This window comes from Henckelia pumila, chromosome 4 (genome assembly GCF_033568475.1).
Source record: "Henckelia pumila isolate YLH828 chromosome 4, ASM3356847v2, whole genome shotgun sequence".
In the NCBI taxonomy this organism is placed as follows: Eukaryota; Viridiplantae; Streptophyta; class Magnoliopsida; order Lamiales; family Gesneriaceae; genus Henckelia; species Henckelia pumila.
Genome location: NC_133123.1, coordinates 132,316,097 through 132,327,629, shown reverse-complemented (window position 1 = coordinate 132,327,629; position 11,533 = coordinate 132,316,097). Strand labels below are relative to the sequence as shown.

The 11,533-nt window shown below is 35.6% G+C and overlaps 1 long non-coding RNA gene across 1 annotated transcript; it reads left to right on the top strand.

Moving 5' to 3' along the window:
* The first annotated feature begins 8,652 nt into the window (after positions 1-8,652).
* LOC140867811 (uncharacterized) lies at positions 8,653-9,829 on the top strand. The gene is made up of 4 exons (XR_012145276.1): positions 8,653-8,959; positions 9,079-9,176; positions 9,426-9,591; positions 9,737-9,829. It is a non-coding gene; the product is annotated as an uncharacterized lncRNA (long non-coding RNA).
* Positions 9,830-11,533: the final 1,704 nt, after the last annotated feature.

Here is an 11,533-nt window from a genome sequence, read left to right as displayed (position 1 = left end):
TACCTTGGATTTTAAATCATCTGTGTGCACATATTTGTACTTATATTATTGCTTATGTATTGAGCGTAATTGCTCATGCCCTTGTGTTTGGGTATTGTGGTGTACATTGCGGCGGGGCAGGTTTGAGACTGGACGGTCCAGGCGACTCTCAGTAGGATTGAGGATCCGAGATCGTGAGGTTATAAAGGGTAGGGATTTGTTTACCCAGAACCTCCGATTTGGTTGTATAATGGTATTTATACACTTATGGTATCGTCGTTTGTATTCTGCCAATTAGATTTGTTGTATTTTAAATTACTCGTTCCTTACGCTTTAATTATTATTGCATGCAATTTATTATAACTCTGATTAGATAGTGGATCTGGGTTGGGTCACTACATATGCTATATTGAACTGGTCGCGTCCCACGACAGATTTAGATATTCGTATCTTCTTGTGTTTACCAGGGTACTATCGATGGTTCATCTAGAATTTCTCATAGAATACTAGGACACTGACGTAGTTGACAAGGAAGGACGTTCCTTTTTTTTATTGTCATCCGAATGTGAACAGAGCTTCGATGAGCTGAGGAATCGACTGACTATCGTTCTTGTTCTTGGTTTACAATCTGGATCTAGAGGCTATTAGGTTTATACAGATGCTTCTCTTCAAGGTCTGGGTTGTGTGCTGAATCAGAACGGGCATTTGATTGCCTATTCTTCCCGATAGTTGAAGACCCATGAAGGGAATACCCACTGCACGATCTAGAGCTCGGAGCGATCATGTTTGCACTGAAGATTTGGCGTCATTATTGAAAGAGTGGGTGCCCGGTGAGCCAACTTGTGGCTAAGGGCTTTGATGACTCTTTGTATAAACAATCTTTTTGTTTAATATAATTTACACTTTTATTAATGGCAATGACTTTATCTTTCTTCATATTGTTATATTGTGATATACTATTGTTGTTTTGATAAAGACCTTGAATATACTATAGTGTATGTAAGATGTGGTAGTACATGGGGATGACTATCATGAAACACATCTTATAGTCACTGTATATTCTAAACAGTTCCTAGTCGATTGAGCCGTCCGTTAATAAGGATAAGGATCGCTCGAGATTGAGACTAGTATTTGCGATGCCGAGTACCACGTTTCATTGGTATGGAACATAGAGATGTTCAAAGCATGCAAATGGATATTCATACGATGAATGATCGAACTACCCTATCCGGACTTTCCAAGTGGTTATCACTTATCGAGTGGATAAAGTCCGCGGTTTTGGTTGTACACCATTAGTCCTTACTACTTGAAACATCATTGAGACTCTATATGCTAGTACTGTGCTTTGACTCGTTTACCGACTCTATTGGGGTCATCAGGTATCGGGATTGGGTACAGTTACGACACATATAGGAGTCGATGCTTTGTTGTCAAGGATTCACCACATACTTGCGAGTGTGGATATCCTATGCAATCTGAGGAGATATTAGTGTGACGAATCTCTGGCCAGAGTACATGATGTGGTTTAAGAAATGGTTTCTTAGTAGCACATGCGATGTCACTATTTGATCTTCAAGATGTATTGCATAGTTATCGAATCTCGAACGACTCTCGATTTACCAATGGTTGTTGATTCGATCGGGATATATGGATGAAGGGACCGTACTGTACGCTAACCAAAATCTATTGGTTCTTGCAGGCACTATCAGTGATACCTAGGGAATCATGGGGCGATGTTGCTAGGCGCTCTTACCATGATTCGATGGGCAAGTCGGAAATTGTTGTTCCAAGTCACAAGGAGTTGTGAGCCCACGGCTAGCTGTATCCCTGAACCATTGAGGGTCACACAGAGTAATGGATTTTTAATCCCCGTTGAGATAGTTAAATTTAAAGAGTTAAATTTAATGAACAAAGAAGTGGGACTTCTTATTTAAGAGTAGAGGAAAAAGATTTCCTAAAATGACATAGGGATGGGCATTTTTGGAAATCACTGAATTCGGATTCAGAAAAATTTATCTTGACTTTAAAAGATGCAGAAATGGTTTCTGTGCACATTGGTGAAATTGGTTTATCAATCTGAGTCACGATGAATTTTATATTAATTTCTGAACATGCGGGCTTTGCTTGTCAGGCTTGAACTTATGACTAATGGGCCCTAAGCTGTTAGCAGCCCACATTATAAATAAGTTATTGCAGTACAGAAATTATACAACAGAGGTCACAAAATATTTTCGAAAACCCTAGCTATGTTTTGTAAAGTGGCCGCCCCCCTCCCTCTCTGCTCGGGAAAAATCCAGCCTGTGAATTTTGAATTTGCAGTCCGGTTTAACGGATCAAATCCGTTAATTCTCTTCGTAGAAACTTCTGATAGATTTCTAGTGCAATCTATCAGAGGGATTAAATCTCTGTTCATGGACCTGATTGAAGAACAGTTCGTCCATCAGTTCCTGGGAGATACAACAAGAGCAGAGTAATCTGTTGGTGTCCATAATCTCGATTCGAGATTGGAGGTAAAAATTTATAATTGTTATTTAATTTTTACACGCACAATTTAATCGTAAAGTTTTGATACCCATTATGGAATCGTTCCATATAAAATTTTTAAACTTCCGCTGCACCGGGTATAAATCCTGATTGATCTGATCACTGTTCTCCAACAGTGGTATCAAAGCCAGGTTGCTCAGATCAAGCGATTAAATTAATCGATTGTACAAAAATTTTTTAAGCCTCGTTTTTTGAAACAAAATACATTTTTTAAAAGAAATTTTTTTTTTCGGGCAAAACACGGGCAGCGATTGGATCGCTGCCCGGGGGGGGGGGGCAGCGATTTATAAATTTTATCCGTTAAATCAGATTTTATGAAATTAATTATTTTTGGTACAATAGATGATAAGATATGAACTTATGGAAATATTGAGTAAAATATGATTTTATGTATAAAATTGGATTTAATATGTCAAATATGATTTTATTTGATAAAAAGATAAAATATGATTTTGTATGTAAAATAAGATTTTATATATGGAATATGATTTTATCCTTTTAATTTAAATTGCCATTGCATGTTATCCAATAAATTAATTTTGAATTAAATATTATTGGATAAGGATGATCGATTGCCATGACCAATTTTGTAGGTGTATGTTAGGAATTTACATTTGTTTTTATTATTGTTGGATTTATTAATGGGTCTGGTTTATGGCCCAATATGAATTGTCATATGTAATAAAAGTGGGTCTGGTTTATGGCCCGTTCCCACCCCTTAAAATGTATCCCCTACTTGTCATGGTTATTTATTGTAAATACATTAGACTTAGTGGGAGATGAAGATTTGAAGACGGAGGTGGGCCCAGCAGACAATAAAGACAGAAGAAATGTAAATTGGAAGCTCAATGTAATAGGATTGCATTGCATACCTGCATATTACCTAGGATTGGACTTAGACTTGTGATTGGCAACCACGGGTCGATTAAAAATGGAATCGATCATCCTCTATAATATATGATATTATCGTTGTATGCATGTTTTAGACAAAATTGTATGAATCCCACAAGCATACAAATTTTAAATGATGAGACAAATTTTCAAAATTAAAATCCCTCATTTTAAATATGATTTAAAATTGATATCAAGATAAATAAAAGAAATTTAAATATTGTTTAAATGTTCCTACCTTCCATCAACGATCAATGTATGAGATGCTACCCGCGGATACGGTCCGGATCAAATTATTTGTTGGAGAACGCGGCGATCAGATCAATCAGGATTGATACCCGGTGCAGCGAAAGTTTAAAAATTTTATATGGAACAATTTCATAATGGGTATCAACCTTACGATTAAATTGTGTGTGTGTAAAAATTAAATAACGATTATAAATTTTTACCTCCAATCTCGAAGCGAGATTATGGACACCAACAAATTGCTCTGCTCTTGTTGTATATCCCTGGAACTGATGGACGAACTGTTCTTCAATCAGGTCCACGAACGGATATTTAATCCCTCTGATAGATTGCACTAGAAAATCTATCAGAAGTTTCTACGAAGAGATTAACGAATTTGATCCGTTGAACCAGACTGTAATTCAAAATTCACAGACTGGATTTTCCGAGCAGAGGGGAGAAAGGGGGCGGCCACTATTGAGAGAAAAATACTAGGGTTTTCGAAAATTATGACCTGTTGTGTGTAATTTCTGTACTGCAATAACTTATTTATAATGTAGGCCGCTAACAGCTTAGGGCCCATTAGTCATAAGTTCAAGCCCGACAAGCAAAGCCCGCATGTTCAGAAATTAATATAAAATTCATCGTGACTCCGATTGATAAACCGATTTCACCAATGTGCACAGAAACAATTTTTGCACCTTTTAAAGTCAAGATAAATTTTTCTGAATCCGAATTCAGTGATTTCCAAAAATGCCCATCCCTATGTCATTTTAGGAAATCTTACTCCTCTACTCATAATTAAGAAGTCCAACTTCTTTGTTCATTAAATTTAACTCTTTAAATTTAACTATCTCAACGGGGATTAAAAATCCATTACTCTGTGTGACCCTCAATGGTTCAGGGATACAGCTAGCCGTGGGCTCACAACTCCTTGTGACTCGGAACAACAATTTCAAACTTGCCCATCGAATCATGGTAAGAGCGCCTAGCAATATCGCCCCATGATTCCCTAGGTATCACTGATAGTGCCTGCAAGAACCAATAGATTTTGGTTAGCGTACAGTACGGTCCCTTCATCCATATATCCCGATCGAATCAACAACCATTGGTATATTGAAAGTCGCTCGAGATTCGATAACTGTGCAATACATCTTGAAGATCAAATAGTGACATCGCATGTGTTACTAAGAAACCATTTCTTAAAACACATCATGTACTCTGGCCAGAGATTCGTCACACTAATATCTCCTCAGATCGCATAGGATATCCATACTCGCAAGTATGTGGTGAATCCTTGACAACAAAGCATCGACTCCTATATGTGTTGTAACTGTACCCAATCCCGACACCTGATGACCCCAATAGAGTCGGTAAACGAGTCAAAGCACAGTACTAGCATATAGAGTCTCAATGATGTTTCAAGTAGTAAGGACTAATGGTGTACAACCAAAACCGCGGACTTTATCCACTCGATAAGTGATAACCACTTGGAAAGTCCGGATAGGGTAGTTCGATCATTCATCGTATGAATATCCATTTGCATGCTTCGAACATCTCTATGTTCCTTACCAATGAAACGTGGTACTCTGCATCGCAAATGCTAGTCTCAAACTCGAGCGATCCTTATCCTTATTATCGGACGGCTCAATTGACTAGAAACAGTTTAGAATATACAGTGACTATAAGATGTGTTTCATGATAGACATCCCCATGTTCTACCATATCTTACATACACTATAGTATATTCAAGGTCTTTATCAAAACAACAATAGACAATATAACAATATGAAGAAAGATAAAGTCATTGCCATTAATAAAAGTGTAAATAATATTAAACAAAAGATTGTTTATACAAAGAGTCATCAAAGCCCTTAGCCACAAGTTGGCTCACCGGGCACCCACTCTTTCAATCTCCCACTTTCCCTATAGCCAACTAGTCATACTACGTAGACTCATTGCTTTGCGATGTTTATCAAATAATGGTCCTGACAAGGGCTTAGTAAGTGGATCAGCGATATTGTCTGTAGAGGCCACTCTTTCGACAGTGATGTCTCCTCTTTCCACAATCTCCCGGATGATGTGGTATTTCCTCAGTACGTGTTTCACTAGTAGAAAATCTGGAATATACTTCGCCAGTTTTTACTTCGGAAATTAATATTACCGAAGTAATATCCATCTATTTACTTCGAAAAAAAAAGTAACGAAGTAAAATTTATTTTAGACTTCGTCAAATAAAAAACACGGGCTTCACTTAAAATTTTAAGTTATATTTTACTTCGAATTATATAATTGATGAAGTAAAAAATGGCCAAATTAAATTTATAATGGATAATTGATGAAGTAATAGGTAGAATCGGTTTTTTTTTACTCCCGTTGCGTAGACAAGCCCATTCTCTCCTTTAGGGTTCCTCTCTCGATCTCTTTCTCGATCTCCATTCTCAATCCCTCCAGTCCACCGCAGCTCCGGAGAGGTCGAATGTGTCAGGAAAATATTTATGGTCCTCTTGCAAAGGATTGTATTGGTTTTTGTTGGAAATCTGTGGTGTATACCTCAACATCGATTTCCATATTTTGAAACAAAATGGTATTGAAGATCAGTAGCTTCGATTTGAACCATGATTCACCATGTTTTATGCTCGTTTATGCCCAAACCGAACCCTGTTCCTGACCTGTTGCTCCGTGCGTCTTCTCCGGTGAGTCCCACAACTATTTCTTTTCGATTATTAGTGTTCTAGGTTGGTTTCAAAGCTCAAGTTAGTATTTGAGCCAAGTCCATAACTTTTTGCTCATTTTAGCTGCGATTTAGGTTCTCCGGCGAGCTGCCGCCACTCAACCACCATGGAACAAGTGATGTTCGGTTTCCATCCTTGTCTAGCTCTGATTCTTGAAGTTTTTAGGGTAGTTACAGCAAGGTTCCAGCCCTATTCTTGACTATAGTATGCTACCCGAAGGTTAGAAAATGGCCGCTCGATTTCGATTTTTGTCCCTTTTATGTCTCGATTATTTTAGTGTCGAACTAGGTAATGTGATATTGTTGGAAATTCTCAAGGTATTGGTCATTATTGGATTATTATGATGATTTGAGTGATAATTTGTACAAAAAATTTATGTGAAGCGATTCATTCTTGTTTCCACTGATTTTCCTCTTGGTTCCCTATTCTTGATTAAATTTGTTATTAGTGCATCTGACAGAGATATTTCAACTTGAACACCAGTATTTTTATGACTTGTGTTTTCATTTATACTCTGTAAGTTTTTAATTTGCTGTATTGTCCTTTCTGTTTCTTGTTTTACAAGTTCATTTCACGGATATAGTTTTTCAGATCTGAAGTCAAATTGATAGATTCTGTGATTCATTTGCTACTTCCATAATATTGTTTCTCTTTGTTTTTCAGTGATGTTTCTAATTTACGATATCCGTATGATCCTTGCTACTTTTTTCGAGTACTTTATGACAGCTGTGATGTTTACTTCTGCTTTGAAATACAACAAGTTTATGGGCCCAGTTCCGGGAGCCACTAGCTTCCCTCAAGTCATTCAAACTGCAGCAACTTTCAATGTATCCCTGTTTGAAGCCATTGGGAGGGTAATGTTGTATTCTTTTTTACTAGCTTTGATATTTTATCATCTTTCTTTAAGTATCTTCATGTTTTTTAGGCTATCTTGGTTGTATTTGTGGTGATATGCTGAATTGGATTTCTGAAAAGAACATCCCTCCAGTGTGTATTAGTTTATTTTTTTAGTTCAATTTCGACTAAATTTCGGATATTGAGTTCTTTCTCTATGGGTTCTTGGTTCCAGGAAGATTGCCTTAGCAAAAGGTGCAGATGTAATTCTCTTTTGCATCAATGTCTTCTTATTCACCGCAAGAATTTTACAATTATGAAACTTGTGGGTTTAGTTTGTGCTGGTTGGGGTGGTTGGACTAAATTTATGTATCTTTAATCCATCCTTTGCCAAGTTTTCAGTTGTATTGTTTCTTTTAGCCATAAATGTATTCAGATATAATTGTACAATAATGAAACTTATGGGTTTAGTATTTAGATATAATTGTACTACTGGAAAAGGACGGTTAGGTTTTATTTTTAGTTTATATCTTGAAATAGTAATGATCGATATAATTTTTTGTGGAGAATCCAAAGGGAATGACTTTGTTGGTTTTACCACTGTGATTAGTGAAATTTGAATGAATTACTAAACCTACAGGTTTAACACTGGAATACCCTGATAAAACCAATTATTATTGTCACTGTATACCAATATATGCACTTTTTATTGTAAAATACATTACCTCATCACCACCATGCTCCATTAGGTTGAATTAGAAATCTTGAAGGATAACTTTGTTGATGTGTTTAGAATGTAATGCAATTAGTTGCTTTGCTTTTTCTGGAATACGAAGGTATGCTGTCAAGTGTCAATAGAAAGAGATGAAAATCAAGGGATATGTTTGATGGTCATTATAAAGAGTATCTGAATATTCTCAAGAGGATTAATGTATTTTATATCTGAAAGAGTTTACATCAACATTTCTATATCTATTTCATTTGGAGATTTTGGAATAAACAGAGAATAAATTATGTCTCTTTTCGTTTATATCATTACTTTGGCCAAAAGTTACCTTACAGTGATATATGATATTACCTATAATCATATCTTTCTTCACGGTTTAGGATCAGCTATATGTTTTTATCACTTGTTCATTGAATTTATATGGACTCGTATTTTTCAGGTTGGATTTATAGTCACATCATGCCTTCTCAATGAGAATCATGATTTTTTTAGACTAGCAATTAATACAGTGCGGGATGATATTATCGGCCGTAATGAGACTTTTCAGTGTCTAGCTTTAACATTGGTATGCCTAGATCTCCTCTTCTCTCTCTGTATACCATGTTCTTTGAATTTGATTTTTTTGCCCTTTACTGTGTCCAATCCCGTCATTTTGTTCAGGTTGGAAATATTGGTGGGAGAGAATTTGCTGAATCCCTAACTCTTGATGTTCAAAAATTACTCGTTATTGAATACCAATTTGAAGGATCCATGTTGATGCAGCTATTCAATGATGCTAAACTTTTATCTTGCTCCAGATTTCTAGTAGTGTCAGACCACTAGTGAGGAAGAAGGCAGCGTTATGCCTATTGCGCCTCTACAGAAAAAATCCTGATGTGATGAATGTTGATGGCTGGTAAAATAAATATATGCCACTAATTTTGTTATGTTACTGATTTAGAGCCCGTTTGGATTTTGTAGAGATTTTTTAATCTAGACTATGTTTGGGCGCCCGAAAGAGCTGCAATAATTTGCTTCACCTCAGGTATAAGTTGTCTCCTTTTTTATTCATCTGTCAGTGTGTTGATTCTAGACTCTAAGCCGAAAACTCGATCGACTTCTTAACATAGATCATCATTGTTTTGTTTTTCTTGATTCCCATAGGTACCACGGGACGACCAAAAGGAGCTACCATAACTCATTCAGCTTTAGTTGTGCAGTCCCTCGCAAAAATAGCGATAGTTCGCTACGACCATAACGATGTAGGAATTTCTCTTCACCGATATATTATGTGTAGGAAAAAAAGTGAATTTGTGGATTTATGAATATTCGTCGTTGTTTGTATGGATGATTTTATGAATCTAATCAATCATTTTTAGTTTTAGATATTGTGTTATTGTTGTTGTCTATTACTTGTACACTAGGGTACTCAATTTAGAGGCCCACAACCAATTGGACAGGTAATGAATTTAATACTGGTTCCATGATTTTTGTATTTTTTTTTATTTCAGTGAATATAACTTCAATGGATATATGGCGCCGGAATATGCAATGCATGACCAGTTCTCCATTAAATTGGATGTGTTCAGCTTCGGAGTTCTGATATTTGAAATTTTGACCGGACAAAAGAATAACTCTTTTAGGAATGAGTAGAAACTAGAAGACCTGCTAAGTTCGGTGAGTAAAATCCAGAAACTTACTTATGATATTGTTTGTTTTAGCACCTAAATTCAAATTATATAAATGTGTCAAATCTTTGCATTCTAAGTTTGTTGCAAGTATTAGTTACTGATAAAGGATATATGTCTCTGGATTGATTCAGGCTTGGAGGCATTGGCATGAGAGAACACCTGCAAATATGATATATCATATGTTGAAGGATGGATTAATGTATAGTTTTTTTCCCTAGTGTTTATAGAGTTAGAATTTGATTATTTTTTATAGATGCACTTTTAGTTTTGTGGAAATACTTGTGGTTACGTGCATATTTTTTGGTTAATTTGGTGGATATACTTGTGAATTTATGGATGTTCGTTGTTTTGAGATGAATAATTTATGAACCTCATTAGTCTATTTTATGTTTCAAAAATATATTTATATTGTGTAATTATTGTTAATGTAGTGGAACGGTAATTTCACTAATCGACAAAGCAAAATAATGCCTTTTACTTCGTCAATTAATGAAATTGCCGAAGTAAAAGATATGCTTATACTTCGGCAATGATAGTAATTGACGAAGCAAAATAATGTCTTTTACTTCGTCCATTAGTGAAATTTCCGAAGTAAAAGACTTTCTTCTACTTCGTCAATTATTATCATTGCCGAAGTATAAGCATATCTTTTACTTCGGCAATTTCATTAATCAACGAAGTACAAGCATATGTTTTACTTCGAGAATTTATGAAATTAACGAAGTAAATGATTTTCTTTTACTTCGTTAATTAATGAAATTGCCGAAGTAAAAGATATGTTTTTACTTCGGCATCGGCCCAATCCTGAACCGGTTTTGGTTCCATGAACCTACCAAAGACTTCGGCAATTTCATGGCTACGACTTCGGTTATAACGCGAAGTAAAAAAGTACCTATTACTTCACGTGACACTACTTCGGTAATTATCTATCTACGACTTCAGTTAATAACCGAAGTCTTTTGCGACTTTTCTACTAGTGTTTGTTGGGAAATATTAAACCTGGGTATTAGGAGATTTTAATTGTATGCTATTATTGTAAGTTGTTTTCTAATATTAGATTTTAGTCGGATGCAACTAAGTGTATAGTTGCTTAGGAATTGATAGACGGGTGTTTTGTCAGTTAAGTTAAGTGATTGAAACTCGTGTGAAGACTTGGGATACATACTTTGTTTTATATTATTAGGGATATTTTGAGTTTTCTTTTGTTATTTGGGAAAATATGAATTTTGGGAAATATTGAGTCGGTTACTATTAGCCTTTCAATTATGTGAACTATTATTCCGATCATTATTTCCTTGTTCTTCATTTATGTTTGTATCCATTGTAGTAACATATACTTCTAAGTATCTGAAATTTCTTTGCACTTTCTTTGAGCATTTATGGATTCGTATGATATTAATCAGCGTTGAATTCTGCCACGTTGGCATTGGTTGAACTTCTTAGTAAAATCTTGTTAATATTTCATACCTATGGAAATTTTTCCTTCGGTTCTCGAGCCACATGTTGATGTGAGTAAGATTCACTTTTTCTTTTTGGTAATCTACTCATGTTGTCTGGCTGGCATCTGATTTTATTTTGAGACCATTTTTTTTCCTGATTATTGACTTGTGCGTACTTCTCTCGACTGTAGTCACACTGACTGTCTTAATTGTGCTTTGATTGTTGAGCATGATTTCATTACCCATGGATGAATGGTCACGAGATTTGTATCTTGTTGGCTCATATTCAATATTCGTGGAGCCTCCATTATTATTCATTCTTCCCTAGAATTGAATTATGAGTGAGTTGTTTTTACTTATCTAGATTTGTATTTTCAGCTCGTTTGTTTGTAATTCTTGCATCGTTTCATTTCATATCGAGCAACATTACCTGTATGTTTGTTTCATTTCATGATCCATCATGATGAGGATTTTGGGTGGATCATAGTT